Genomic DNA, 16,338 nt, shown 5'->3' with positions numbered 1-16,338 from the left:
GCAGGGACAGTGATTATCCTCCCTGACTCTCTCAGCCACACAGAGTTTTTTGGATGAGGTTTTGAGTCAGATCTGCCTGCAGGATTTTCTGCCAAAGCCAGAAATAGATTCGAAAGGAATCAGAAATATAAAGGAAGGACTTATACTTCTCCTTCCTGATGGATCCACTTCTGCAGGCAGAGTTGACTCAAAACCTCGTCCAAAGCACTCTGTGGCCATACCTTTATTGTGTATGCCACCTCTAAAGTTCTGGTCTGAGTGTGGTTAATTCTAGATGGAGCATATGTTGTAGAGCTTGTGTTAGTCTGGAGGAGACCAGGGATAAATGACCATGGCGCTGAGCTCAAAACCAAGGGGGGCTGTTAGTGGCACCAGTTGGGGTTATGACATTTGCCAACTCTGGGGTTGTTGAGGAGGAGCTGCAGTGTAGGACTACTTGCATGAAGGCCAGAGGAATAACCCGACTGATTCAGTTCCACAGCGTAATAACACTGAGCAGATACATGGAATATTTCAAACGACTGCACTGGGATTTTGCAGAGATTAAAGCCTATCAGAGTCAGGGCCTAGTTCAGGGGTTTAGTTGCCATTGGGAAGTAAGTAGAGGTTGAGAAACAATTGGGTATGTGTAATGCAACATGGCCATTTCAGCCAAATCTATCGGAAGTGGGCAAGGGTCAGGAATGGGAGGCCACAACATTGTTCTTCACTGCACTTCCTTCAATTAAGCTCTACAATGTTCAAGATATAATGCAACATTGTGTTAATCTGTGAATCTCTATAAGTTTAAGCGTAAAATACACAAAAAAAATCTTGCCTTCCTCTTCCCCTTCATATTTCATATTACAATTAAAACTGAGAAATATACTGTTCAGTTCCTTAGGAGCTCAGCCATATCATTCATCCTCCTCACAGTCCTGTAACTGGCTGTAAAACAAGTGGCTGGAGCAGCAAACTCCCCAAATCTGCAGTCGAACAAAAACATTGTTAATCTCCGCCTGCTTTGCTAAACCCAAACCTTCAGCCAACTAACAGCCAAAGATTGAACAGATCAGCATAGGATTAACCCATGTGTTCTTTGAAGGCCATTATATCAGAATCTTGCAGAAAATTCTGCAGACAGTGAGGGCAACCATATTTCTCATGTTATGGGCAGTTGGTGTGGACCCACTGTATCAACCAACTGGCTAAGGACGTTATCCTGGCAGTTCTCCGGCATTCACTCTTTAACCCCTATACAGGTATCTGGACTTCGCTGTGAAAGAGCCAACAGGTTGCTACCTCTTCAGATAGTCCCAGTGTGGTTGCTGGCTGACTCAAAGGGTTAGAGACACCAGCCCTGTATGAGCCAGTTTAGATGTAGGTCAGTGAAAACTGGTGAAATATTTCTCTATGTAAACTGGTTGAGTGATATCAAATAGCTTTCTGAAGCCAGTAGCTCATATATCTTCGCCATCCATTCCAGCTATTGACTGGAATATGTACATAGAGCCAACGTCCACGACTAGATGTATATAAGTAGTCATAGTGCTATTTGTCCTAAAATGAGCAACCAAATGTCATCACGGTCTCTGTTAGAAAATTAAAGCTGATCTATGACTTCAGCCATAGTTTTTATATATATATATATATATATATATATATATTTCAATATTCCCAGAGAAAATATGCTAATGCTGTGACCCAGCTAGCGTCTTAAAGTCCCAGTCTTCCTTCTCTCTGAGAGAGCCTAACCTCACAGTCAGCAATCTCTTTCTGTTCTCTTTCTGGGAAGGAGGGAGGTCTCTGATAAATCTCACTGTCTTTCTATAAGAAGGACATCTCCTGTTTGATTGCCAGGTAATTGTTATGTGTGGGCCAGGGGTTAATTGAGGTCTCTTCTATTGCAGGTGTCACTGCTTCTTCTCTTCCAGCATCTTACCTTCTCTCGTCTCCGTGCTTGGAATCTCTCCTTCTGTTTTGCACCTTGAGCTTTTTCTCAACGCTCAGATGTCATCAGTTTTTCCTTCCCTTTCGTTCGCCCATATTCTCCTGTCTTTTCAGTGTCTAATCACAGTAGCTCTCCCTCTCTTTTCTAAGATATTCTGATTCTGCATTAGGCACGGGAGCTGACTCTCTTTGTCATTCAGAGTCCTTGGGCATCAGTACCAGGAGGAAGGCTGGTACAGCAGGGTTAAATCAGCCAAGCTGTGGCTGTCGGGAGGAATTTACTTCCCTGTGTTTAAACCGAGTGGGACATTTATCACTTCCTGCTCCAAATGGGTTTGTGTCACTGGCTGGCAGCTGCAATAAGTCACCCGCCCTGCTCTGCTTGCTTGGCCCATCTGTCACTGTCACCCTTGGGCCAGGAGGGAACCCAGCCCCTGAGCCCGCTGCTGTCAGGGCATCATCTGCTCTCTGCTGCAGCCATGACTGTCTGTGCCACTCTCTGTTCTATAGCACGTAGGAGGATTGGTGGCATTTAGGCATGGCTGCTTCTCATTTGTCCGCTGCTCGGTCCGAAGGCATGGGACTGCTGAGAAATGTCATGACTTATATTACACATGATGAACATTTATTTTAGGTAAAAGCTTCTCCAAAGCTTTGAGTGTGCTTGCATCCAAGCAACAGGGGAAAAAATAATCGCATAAATGTGCCTTCTCTGGGCTGGGATCTAGGTCCAGTTTTCCGCATTGGAATGTGTCTGGGGAAAGCTGGCACAATCCTTGAGCCAGGTTGTTTTTTGTTCGTCCAGTATAACCTATTACCCTCCTGATCAGCTAACTGTGATGCTGGCGGTGCGTGCCCTCTCCGCTCCTGGTGGACATGGCCACTGGAACACTTACCCCATCTCCAGTGCTCCAGCATCTCCCTGGTCCTTCTCAGAGGGCATGGCTACCAAAGTAGCAGTGCTTCATCCATTCCATGCTGGCTGCTGCCTACTCCCTTGCTTGCAGTGCCTTACTGTGACCCTAGGTCGTGCACTTAAAGGACCAGCATGTGCCTACCCTAATCTGTCCAGCTTCTAGCTAGTCTCGCTGTAGTATTTTAGGCACCTTTCCCTGTGGAAGGGCACCTGGGAAACAAATATTCTAGCTTGCTAGCCCCTGTGAAGGTGTTCAATATTACATTCTGGCTCAATATTACATTCTGGCTTCCCATGCTTGACCTCTGGCTGTTTGCTGGACTTGAAGCACTGTCCCACTACTATGGTAGTGGTACACGACCAAAGGCTGAAAAATGTGCTTTTAAAGGGAACCTGTCATGTGGATATTTGATTATAATCTAACTAATTATATACAATCATTAACTACTAAAAAGTGCCTTAGATGTATTCACTTACTGGTGTGACAGATGGTTACCTCATAATATACACACAAAGATGCCGCATGCCGCATGCTAACGAGCTGATTTGAGTCCAGTGTGATGTCATTGAGTCCAGCGTATATTTAATTTAGAGATATAGCCACTCCCCTGCCCAACTGCTGCTGATTCATATGGAAAATAACTGTCATTCAGCAGCAGGTAGGCGGGGAGATTCAGGAGATTATAAATATTCATGACTCATCATTATCAGCTTTTCAATACAAGATGTTGGCAGATTGACTGGGCCAATTAAAGAAAGTGGCCCAGCATTTTGCTAAGAGAATCAGTCACTTTATTATGTTGCCCTTAGTTAGGACACCATAAAACTGGTGACAGGTTCCCTTTAAGTAATGTATGCATTTCATGTATTTTGGTGCACTAGGAGTTAATAGGCCTTAGCTAGCATCACTGAGTTGCCATCCTCCCTATAAAGAGTGGTTACAATTCAGTGGAGAGAGACAATGTCTTGACGGTGATGAGTGCAGATGCAGCTGAACACAGCCCTGGATTTTAATACCAGCCAGAGAATAACAAACATACAGAAAAAGTGAAGAAAAAGACAAAAGAGAACTGTAAAAACCATCCCAGTGTTGAGAGGAGGTGCATGTAGAAGCTCTGTGGAGATAAGCTGCCTGAAAGGACTTTACAGGCTCTACAGCAACTTCGTTCAGGAGATTTAAGTCTTACGGGGCTAGACATACATTACAAATCGTTTAGCCAGCTTTAACAATATCACATCCTGCTAAGGACATTGTGCAAATTATAACTGTGAGTATGGAAACCTGTACAAACGGTTCAGAACTTAGCCTGATGTTGGATTCTGCCCTGTGGTTGCCTCGTGTAAAGTGCTGCACTCCTATTTCTTGATGCTTGTGCTAAAGCCAACTAGAGAAATGTCTCTTTAAAATTGCTTTAAAGAGACATTTTGACATTAACTACCTTTGCAGCCATATTACCTGTGAGAATTGTGGAAATTGCACATTGTGTAAGAACTGCCAATTTATGCATGCTGAGAACTGTAGTTGATGTACCTGAACTTGAATCTTCAGTAAAGAACTGTTATACTGTAAAGCTGCCTCATCATAGCCTCCAATGCTACAGGGGACCATTCCTTGCACCTCACAATTCATCACATGAAGAACACTCCAAACCAACACCAGGCAGGAGAACCCCAGAACCTGGCTATGCTTCGAAGAGAAGAAAGGTGTGCCCTTCCCATCACTGCACGGCCCAGGGACACATCAGGATGAGCACTGACTACAACCACCAACCACTTTTGCTACCATCAATCCTTTCCTCTGTTCTACTCTACTCTCCTGGGCTCATTGCATTGACTAATAGAAAAGATCCAGTCATGATTAAGAACAGTTTTGTTTGAAACGCGTTGACTTAACAGATGGATGTCACTGGATGTCGTTGATGTGCTGCATGAATTTTACCACTGTAATTAAGGAACGCACAGCTTTACATTTCCTTGGTGCTGGATCTTTTCTATTAGCCAAGTTTCTCAAGGTCTTACCTTCTCCGCGCACCGGGAGTTCATTGTGACAGAATGCTCTAAGCAGGTGAGCTGGACTCTATCTATTATTTTTCTCATTGCATTGACTCTCAAGTTGACTGCATGCTACGCTACTGCTTCAACCTTTTGAACTGATAATCGGATTGTACGAACTCTGTCTGCCGTGATCTTGGCTCATGACTACATTTTGCCTGTCCCCTTGGTGCACTGTACCGTGTCCTTTGACCCACCTGGGTCAGCTATCACTGAATGGAGACTACTTCAAGATGACGCGGCCTGGTGGTTCCCCTGCAATGTACTCCAGATACCTGTATAGGGGCCAAAGGGGACACTTAGATAACACTCTTAGGAGTAGTCACAGGGCAAATCTGTTCAGTGATGAATTGGGTCCACACACGTTTTGTGCCAGTACCAAATTATTTTCTTTTGTTACAAAGCTCCTAATCCAAAGCAGCTTGTAGGCATGTCATTTTCAGTGGCGCTGTAAGTGGGCAGTGGTGGAGTGGAGTATACTATTGCACTGTGCAGAGAGATAACCTGAAACTCCGGGGCCCCAGTGCAAAATATATAACAGGGCCCCCAACTATCATGTATAGTTCTAGTCTCCTCTTATTGGACAGAGAGACTTTTTGGGCCCACTCAGATTTCACCGTCTGTCTACATATACCTGTAGATACCCTCCTGGCACTGTTATATATTGATGAGACAGGATATCAAACAATAGAACAGAACTCTCATGTATGTATGTAGCGTCCCACATATGTGTGTAAATGGGACACTTTAAAGGGAACATGTCAACAACTTTGTGCTGCCCATACTAACGCAGCATAAGTTAGAGACAGGTGAGATGATTTCAGCGGTCTGTCATTTATAAGTTAAAAGTAAGTGGTTGCCGAGAACCAACATAACAATCATTGCAGACTGGGCCTGGAAAAGAGTCACGGCCACCTGAGAAGAGTCATGGTTATTTATGAATTCCTGCTTTCCTGCCCACCTGCTGATGTCTGACAGTCTTCTACCTAGTTGTCTCCCTTTCTCTCTAGGACAGGGATGTCAAACTCGTGGCCCTCCAGCTGTTGCAAAACTACAACTCCCATCATGCCTGGGCATACTACAGCTATCAGGGAATGATGGGAGTTGTAGTTTTGCAACATCTGGAGGGCCATGAGTTTGACATCCATGCTCTAGGAGATAACTGCCAATCATCAGCAGATGGGTGAGAGAGCAGGAGATTATAATAACCATGACTCTTCTCAGGTAGATTTGACTCTTTTCTTTTGCAATGATTATGATGCTGGTTCTCAGCAACCACTTACTTTTAGCTCATGAGTGACACACCGCTGACATCAACATTTCTGTCACTATTTATGCTGACCTCAGTGAGGTCAGCATAAAGTTGATGACAGGTTCCCTTTAAACATCTGCCTATGTATTTGCATTGTATGGTATTTCCTATTATCAGGCTGGCAATGTCATTTCATCCATTCGCACCTAGGTGGTGCTGGCGCCACGTAATGCATATATTTACATATATTTATTTAGTTGAGAGTAGAGAGGAAGGGAGGTTATGATATGAGTCAGAGTGCGAGACTAGAAGAAAGTTCATAGAGGAGAGAAACAGGCCTAAATCAACATGTAGCCGTTTTCCTTTCCTCTGGGCCCTGATCAAGCCTGGAGAAGACAAACACAGCAACCAAGCACCAGACAGTGAGTCTATGTCTAAATATGAAGTAAGCCTAGTGAGGGTTATAGCTGAATCTAGCTTATGGACCTCATCAGCACAAGTGCCTGAGAGCAACTTTCCATGTGCCGGGACACGAATGGATAATTAGTGCGCAGAATTGTCCTTATTCACTAGAAGCCTTTCGGGATATAGTGGAAACCTAAAAACCTGATTGCTTCAGGAGAGCATCCTGCAAATAATGTAGCAGAAGACTGATGCCTGCCACAAGGGAGAACGCCCTTAAAGGATAGCTCAGTAAACCGAAACCAGCATATTTAGTACCAGAGTGCTGTAGTCGGGACTTAAAGTAAATATACTCAGCCTTTGCCTGTCAAGTAACAGTATTAGAAAATCCCTCCATTGACAATTGCCTAAACCTTGATATATTGATTACAATTACCTTAATGGGAACCTGTCACCGGGATTTTGTGTAAAGAGCTGAGGACATGGGTTGCTAGATGGTCGCTAGCACAGCCGCAATACCCAGTCCCTACAGCTCTGTGTGCTTTTATTGTGTAAAAAAAAAACTGATTTGATACATATGCAAATTAACCTGAGATGAGTCCTGTCCCTGACTCATCTCACATACAGGACTCATCTCGGGTTAATCTGCATATGTATCAAATCTTTTTTTTTTTACACAATAAAAGCACACAGAGCTATGGGGACTGGGTATTGCGGATGTGCTAGCGGCCATCTAGTAACCCATGTCCTCAGCTCTATACACAAAATCCCAGTGACAGGTTCCCTTTTAATATCTGAATCATTACTGGTGCCATCTGAATGCACTTTATTGATGGACTGTAACATCTGCCTTGAGACTACTCATTCAAGTAAATGTTCAATTGTTTTACAACAACTGACTCTTCATTACTACTACTACTACTACTACAGTCAACATTTGCACCTTACGGTGCTGGCGTCACGAACACAGGGGCCCAGCCACCAAAGCACCTTAAACACCTACAACATCAAGGGCACCTCAACTTCCATCCGGCTGGTGTTCCCTGCAATCGAGAGTGCCCTGGAGGATTTAGTGATGTCTTCCCATCCACTGCACTGCCAGCCCAGGGAGGCTCTGCTAACCGTGAGTAAACAACTATTACCCCCATCGGCCCACCGTGTGCCTCACGTGTTTCTCCTGCGGACCTGGCTCACTGCATGTATAAATTGAATATAATATGGCGGTTTCACATACACTAGAGGTACTCAGACTTTCAAACCTAGTGAGCCACGTGTAGGCAGGAGCCACATTAAACTCAAAATTGGCTGAGATATATATAATATGAGGAGAAACAAGAAATCATGAATTTACACGTTTTTGAATTTGACACAAGTGTAATGCCATACAGATTAGCACTGTTTCATAAGATATGCCTGCAATAATGTGGATTGCCAGGACTCAGGGCTCCTATGGCAAGCCACATGCAGTTAAAGCGTAATAAGTAATCATAGGACCTCATAGCAAAACTTGAATGAGAACCAATCAACCACGACCATTTTGGTCGGAAACTGCCTGCCGGAATCCTCTGCCACGAGTGTGAAAATACCCGAATGCACACACAAATGTCACAGTACAGGATAATGCACACAGTCATGTAATAATAGTGGTATAATGCAAACATGGATGTAATAATAGTGGGATAATGTTCACAGTGATGTCATTATAGTCAGACAATGCAGACAATGATGTAGTACACAATGTACACAGTGATGCCACAGTACAGATAATGCACACAGTGATGTCACAATATAGGGATAATGAATACAGTGATGTCATGTCACACTACAAGGATAATGGACACAGTGATGTCACACTACAAGGATAATGGACACAGTGATGTCACACTATAAGGATATTGAACACAGTGATGTCACACTACAAGGATAATGGACACAGTGATGTCACACTACAAGGATAATGGACACAGTGATGTCACACTACAAGGATAATGAACACAGTGATGTCACACTACAAGGATAATGGACACAGTGATGTCACACTACAAGGATAATGGACACAGTGATGTCACACTATAAGGATATTGAACACAGTGATGTCACACTACAAGGATAATGGACACAGTGATGTCACACTACAAGGATAATGAACACAGTGATGTCACACTACAAGGATAATGAACACAGTGATGTCACACTACAAGGATAATGGACACAGTGATGTCACACTACAAGGATAATGAACACAGTGATGTCACACTACAAGGATAATGAACACAGTGATGTCACACTACAAGGATAATGGACACAGTGATGTCACACTACAAGGATAATGGACACAGTGATGTCACACTACAAGGATAATGGACACAGTGATGTCACACTACAAGGATAATGAACACAGTGATGTCACACTACAAGGATAATGAACACAGTGATGTCACACTACAAGGATAATGAACACAGTGATGTCACACTACAAGGATAATGAACACAGTGATGTCACACTACGAGGATAATGAACACAGTGATGTCACACTACAAGGATAATGGACACAGTGATGTCACACTACAAGGATAATGAACACAGTGATGTCACACTACAAGGATAATGAACACAGTGATGTCACACTACAAGGATAATGAACACAGTGATGTCACACTACAAGGATGATGGACACAGTGATGTCACACTACAAGGATCACAGTCACTGTGATTTCACAGTACAGGGATAATCTAATCAGTGATGCCACAGTACAGATAATGCACACAGTGATGTCACAATATAGGGATAATGAATACAGTGATGTCATGTCACACTACAAGGATAATGGACACAGTGATGTCACAGTATATTGATAATCTAATCAGTGATGTTACAAGACTTGAGTTATACAAACAGCAATGCAGGTGAAATGCACACAGTGATGTCACAGCACAGGGATAATGCACACAGTGGTGTCACAGCACAGGGATAATGCACACAGTGGTGTCACAGCACAGGGATAATGCACACAGTGATGTCACAGCACAGGGATAATGCACACAGTGGTGTCACAGCACAGGGATAATGCACACAGTGATGTCACAGCACAGGGATAATGCACACAGTGGTGTCACAGCACAGGGATAATGCACACAGCAGGGATATCCATGGTAATCCATAGTAACTTTTAGAATGAGGACACATTCAGTGTTCTCTGCCAACTTACTGTATATGCATTTCAAAACAAATCGCCCCCTTTGAGTGGAGATGAGCCCCCCTAATTGCTGGGCCCTGCCTGCTAACCTGGTAGTTACGCCTATGTTGATGACAGGTGCTGGGAGTCGGACCTCCACCGATTAGATATTGATGTTGCACCATGAGGATAGGTCATCGATATTGTAGTCCCGGAAATCCCCTTGGGGACCAGCTGGTGGGCCCAGGCACAGGTTTTGCTCTATCGGCTGTGTACTCCTCCTCGTCTTTTATTTTCTGTTCTGTCTTTTACATAATTTTTTCTGTTCTGCCACTTTGCACCTGTTGCCTCTCCTGCCTCCCCCGGCCTTCTGCTTGCCTGTCTGCTCCTATTTATCTCCTTCTGCATTCTGTGCTCAGTGATAAATCTCCTTCATTTAAAGGCATTATCACAGTGTAACAGGAGATCAGCAGCATGACAAGGGCACGGGGGCAAGCTGATAAGTACCCTGTGCTTGTCATATAGCCGCATCAGAACAGAGTGGCTACACTCAGCGGGCGTCCTGGGCAGCTCACCTTGCAGCATTTGTCCCAGGCCAAGACTTTAACCCTTTGCTTAGAAGGGTCATTTTACTTCATATTATTAATTATTGATGATGGGGATCAGCTCAGCAGTTTATATTGTGCCCCTGACCCTTATAATTCTTCTGTTCTATAAGAGTAGATAGATGGTGGTACCACACCGCAGAAGTATCACATCCTTAGCACTGGTGAAGCTGGAAAGACATACTCCAGACATCTCACCTGAACAGTTGGCATTGGCCGTCTCTTCATCCCATCTGCATTGCTGCTGTATCTCTGGTATAGACAGCTTTTCATCAATGCATTAGCATAGCTGTGTTCATCTGCCAGTTCTCAGGAAGAACTGCTGCCAATCTGCTCATGTGAATACTGTACCAACCAGCTGAATAATTCTACAGCTCATTTCTCATTACTCATTAGATCCCTCTATCTACCTATCTATCTCATATCTATCTATACATCCATCATCTGCCCTGGCGTAAGTATAGGGGTCGCAGCGGTCACAGTTGCGACCGGGCCCCTAAGCCAGTGGGGACCAGGGGCCCCCCTTGCCAGTGGTGCTGTATATTTCACTTTATAAGATGCAGTGCAGTAAGTTTGTATATTTATTTTATAGTCTAATCCAGGGGTGGCCAACCTTACAGACAAAAAACAACAACGTATGACTTCCAGGAGCCACAAGCTATACATTTATACACGAGTCACCGTATTTTTCACCCTACAAGATGCACCTAGGTTTTAAAAAAGAAAAATAAGAGAAAAAAATATTTTTCATCAGACCTCAGATCAGACTCCTAAATCAGATCCCAATCCTCATCTGACCTAAAATAAGATCCCCAAACCTCATCAGACCTCCAAATCAGACCCTCAAAATAAGACCCCCAATGCTTGGATAAGACAACACAAATCAGACTCCCAGTGTCAGATCTCCCCCCATGCTCAGATCTCCCCCTTCTCAGATCTGACCCCCTATGCTCAGATTTGACCCCCCCATGCTCAAATCTGCCCCCCATGCCCAGATCAGACCCCCATGCTCAGATCAGACCCCCATTGCTCAGAACAGACCCCCATTGCTCAGAACAGACTCCCATTGCTCAGATCAGACCCCCATTGTTTAGATCAGGACCCCCATGCTCAGATCAAACCCCCATGCTTAGATTAGACCACCATGCTCAGTTCTAAAATTTAAAAAAATCTCTTCCCTCTCTTGAACAGGCACTGGGCTCCTGCTCGAGCACCTGCTACTCTGCAGGTCTGACACGCTCTCCACTGTGACCCGATGAGCACATCGGCCATAGTGCGTGTCTTCAGCTACAACGTTCTCACACTGTGTGCATCAGGACTTAGTGGAGAGTGAGCCGGAGCTGCAAAGTAGTAACAGTGCCGATCAGGAAGAGAGATGAGCATGGGGTGGAGAGTGAGCTGCCTGACTGCTTCCTGGCTCCACAGCAAGAGCCGCACTTGAAGAAACAAAGAGTCGCATGCAGCTCAAGAGCCACAGGTTGGCCACTCCTGGTCTAATCTGATGTCTGATATGGGGGTCTGAAGGGTCTGATTGGGGGTCTGATTGGGGGTCTGAAGGGTCTGATTAGGGGTCTGAAGAGTCTGATTACGGGTCTGAAGGGTCTGATAAGGGGTCTGAAGGGTCTGATAAGGGGTCTGAAGGGTAAAAGAGGACAACCCCTCTAACAGTAGGACTGGAGTTAGGTTGAGAATTTGGCATGGGGGGAGGGATGTTTACATTTTTGCCTCGGGCACCAGAAAGGCTAGGTGTACCCCTGCCCCTTGCCATAAAGCACTTAGGGAAGGTGGTGGAGGGGGGCCCAAGCTGAACTCCTGCACCAGGGCCCATGAGCCTTTAGCTACACCCCTGATCATCTGTCTATCTATCTGTCATCTATCCCATTATCTATCTGTTACATTATCTACCGTATCTAGCTATGTATCTTCTAATCTATGTATCTAATCTATATATCTATCCACCCATCCATCTTTTCACCATTTGTCATATTGGCCTGTGTTGTCAGCATAACATTATTTTTACCACTTTTCCAAGCAGCAGGCTTTAGTTATGCAGATGAACACTAGGAAAGGCATACCGTGGGTGTTAAATACATAATAATATGGTTGGCATTTAGGAAGCCACAGCCATTGTCTAGCACTGCAGGGCAATACATACAGGACAATAATGACCTCTGCTGGTCATATGTGGAAATTACATCGCGAGGAAACTGTAATGCCAGTATTTGCTTGTATGAGGAAACTGTTCATACAAGTGTACCAAGTGAGCAGCTGGTGGAGCCAAGAATGATTGCCACAAACCAAGTGTGCCATTGGAAGATGAGATCATGTAAGAATGAATTATCCCACCTCATGTATAATAAGTGAAGGTTCAAGTCAAGCATTCATGAAAGCTAGTTGTGTGTTGGCCAAGGTGACCTATGGAGGTGCAGGGCAACTCTCATTCTAAGTGACTTTTGCAACCTCCTGTGTGGCATAAAAGGTGGGTTTGGCTGTGACAGGGAGTACCCTCACCGAGGCCCACCGTGGCACAATAGAACAAGCTAGTCGCTTTGGGGACATCTGACTCTGGTGGAACATAAGGTGTAATGTAAGGCTCCTGGTACTGGTGAAAGGACCACTCAGAATGTGTTGTGGCATTTATGTTAGGCTACTTTCACACTGGCATTTTGGCTTTCGTCCCATTCAGGGCTCTCACAAGCAGTCCAAAATGGATCAGTTTTGTCATAATGCATTCTGAATGGAAAAGGATCCGCTCAGAATGCATCAGTTTGCCTCCGTTCCGTCTGCATTCCGCTTTGGAGGCGGACACCAGCTTGCAGCGTTTTGGTGTCTGTCTGACGAAACTGAGCCAAACTGATCCGTCCTGGCACACAATGTAAGTCAATGGCGACGGATCCGTTTTCACTGACACAATCTGGCACAATAGAAAACGGATCTGTCCTCCATTGACTTTCAATGATGTTCAAGACTGATCCGTCTTGGCTATGTTACAGATAATACAAACGGATCCATTCTGAACGGATGCAGATGGTTGTATTATCTGAACGGAAGCATTTTGGCAGATCCATGACGTTTCCGCACAATACGCGAGTGTAAAAGTGGCCTTAATTGTTGAAGCGCGGCAGCATGCATTTTCTAATGGACTGTGAAAGGAGAGGTCCGACATTTTTACAAATCAGCAGGGGAGCAACTAGGTTAATAAAGAAAAAAAGCTTGGCAGCACAGTCCTTTTGTCACCACCAGATCTCTGAGAAGTTCTGATAGTCGTTCTTCAGTACCTCCTGCATGATCTTCTCTTGTTTTGCTTTCGCTTTGACATCTCTCCTCCCTCTCCCAGCTGTCATCTATTAGCAGTGATTGCCTCCTTATATATCTCCTCCCATACTACCTCACTTTGCGGTTTATACAACTTCCTGGATTGTGCTGATGCTAGAAGCTGTTACTGTTGCATCCACAAGATAAGTCTGTTCCTTTATTTCTGTTTTCCTGTGGGCTTGATCCTAGGTGACCCTGACTCCCTCCGTATTTAGTGTAGGGAGCCGGTGGTCGTGTCCCCTCACTATTATAGGGTGTTCAGGTTTCATACAGTCGAGGAACGAGGGTGTGCAGTTATCTACCATAGAGATTTTTGCATAGGCTGAGCAGTAAGGGAGAGTGCTAGGGCTGTTATAGGGCTTACCCTTTTGTTCCTTAGTTTTGTATCAAGTCAGTCGGATCTTCATTTGTGTCTTCTAGTTTTCTGCAACACCATCCTGTGACATTATAAACCGCCAAAACCGTCTTAAGCATGGATCCGGTTTCACTTTTGACTGAACGCATGCAGGGTCTTTCATTGGAGGTAGCAGATCTCCGTAAAGCTGTCTCAGTTTCAGGTGACCGGTTCAGCTTGCGTTCATGGAGTTTGTTCTGAGCCTAAGATCTTGCTCCCGGATACGTTCTCCGGGGGTAGTGAGAATTTTGTTCGTTTTAGAGTGGCTTGCAAACTCCATTTTCGCCTACTTCCCCATTCCTCTGGTGATGAGGAGCAGAGGGTGGGGATCATCATCTCGCTGCTCAGGGATAACGCTCAGTTTTGGGCCTTTTCGCTGCCGGTGGAAGCACGGCCCCTCCGTTCAATGGATGAATTTTTTTTAGCCCTGGGTAAGGTATATGATGATCCAGATCGTATTGCTCTGGCTGAGTCTAGACTACGTCTTTTATGCCAGGGTAAACAGTCCGCAGAGATATACTGTTCAGAATTTCGGAGATGGGCAGCTGATACTGGTTGGAATGATGCTGCACTCCGAAGTCAATTCTGCCATGGTCTTTTAGAGGGATTGAAAGATGCCTTTGCCTTTCATGAGAGACCTACCTCCTTGGAGTCTGCCATGTCTCGGGCCGTTCGTATTGACAGGTGTCTTAGAGAGAGAGGAGAGATCACTCCTTCCTGTCATACTCAGTCCAAGGACAGTGCGGCGGTCTCATTCAGTGTGCAAGGGTCTCAGTTTCTCTTAATCCCCTCTGAGCAGGAACCCATGCAGCTGGGTTTGCTTGCCTCTAACAACAGAGGATTCAGCTCTCAGAGGAGGGTTTGTTTCTGTTGTGGAGGTATAAATCATTTGGCAAATGTTTGTCCCTCTAGGAGATTCAGGCAGTTTTTTGAGAGTAATAAAGTAACAAAAAGAAAAAAGTCCTCTAAAAACGTTCCATCTGTTACTATTGGCAAGGTTGATGCGGAAATTGAAGGTTTTCCGTTTGCTTGTAGTTCCCGTTTTGTCCTACCTGCCAGGGTGGCGCTAGAGAGCAAGAACATTCTTTGTGAGATTTTTGTAGATAGTGGAGCAGCTGTCAATCTCATTGATAATCAATTTGCTATAACACATGGTTTCCAGGTATGCACGTTGGGAAAGGACATACCTGTTTTTGCTATTAATTCCGCTCCACTTTCTCAAAATTTCCTTGAATTTCAGGTCTCTAGGATTGTGGACTCTCATATTGTCCGCGGTTCTCTTCAGTACCTAGTTCATTGGGAGGGTTATGGTCCTGAGGAGAGGATGTGGGTTCCAGTGGCGGACATTAAGGCCACTCGTCTTCTCAGGGCATTCCATAGGACCCATCCTGAGAAGGTGGGCTCTGAGTGTCTGGAGTCCACTCATAGAAGGAGGGGTACTGTCACCACCAGATCTCTGAGAAGTTCTGATAGACGTTCTTCAGTACCTCCTGCATGATCTTCTCTTGTTTTGCTTTCGCTTTGACATTTCTCCTCCCTCTCCCAGCTGTCATCTATTAGTAGTGATTGCCTCCTTATATATCCCCTCCCATACTACCTCACTTTGCGGTTTATACAACTTCCTGGATTGTGCTGATGCTAGAAGCTGTTACTGCTGCATCCACAAGATAAGTCTGTTCCTTTATTTCTGTTTTCCTGTGGGCTTGATCCTAGGTGACCCTGACTCCCTCCGTATTTAGTGTAGGGAGCCGGTGGTCGTGTCCCCTCACTATTATAGGGTGTTCAGGTGTCATACAGTCGAGGAACGAGGGTATGCAATTATCTACCATAGAGATTTTTGCATAGGCTGAGCAGTAAGGGAGAGTGCTAGGGCTGTTACAGGGCTTACCCTTTTGTTCCTTAGTTTTGGATCAAGTCAGTCGGATCTTCATTTGTGTCTTCTAGTTTTCTGCAACACCATCCGTGACATCTTTCCCATCCACCTGCTTGATTTATTTATTTTACTCCCTTATACAGCACTGACATGTTCAGCAGCTCTTTACAGACATTATCATCATCACTTGCAGTCCAAAATGGAGCTAGCAATCTAATTTCTCTATCCGTATGTCTCTGCTAAGGAAGAAAATCACTACATGTTAATCTCTGCTGTCATATAGTTGCAGCCCACAGATTGCTCAGACCATGCCAGAGTGCATGTCACAACCAACATTTGGAGCAGTCACAGGACTAATATATGTATTTCATTACCTCCTGGGTCAACCCAGTCGCACAATACATCTGGTTTTAAAAAAGTGTG

The sequence above is a fragment of the Bufo gargarizans genome, chromosome 6 (genome assembly GCF_014858855.1).
Source record: "Bufo gargarizans isolate SCDJY-AF-19 chromosome 6, ASM1485885v1, whole genome shotgun sequence".
NCBI lineage: Eukaryota > Metazoa > Chordata > Amphibia > Anura > Bufonidae > Bufo > Bufo gargarizans.
Note: the sequence above shows the minus strand (reverse complement) of the source record.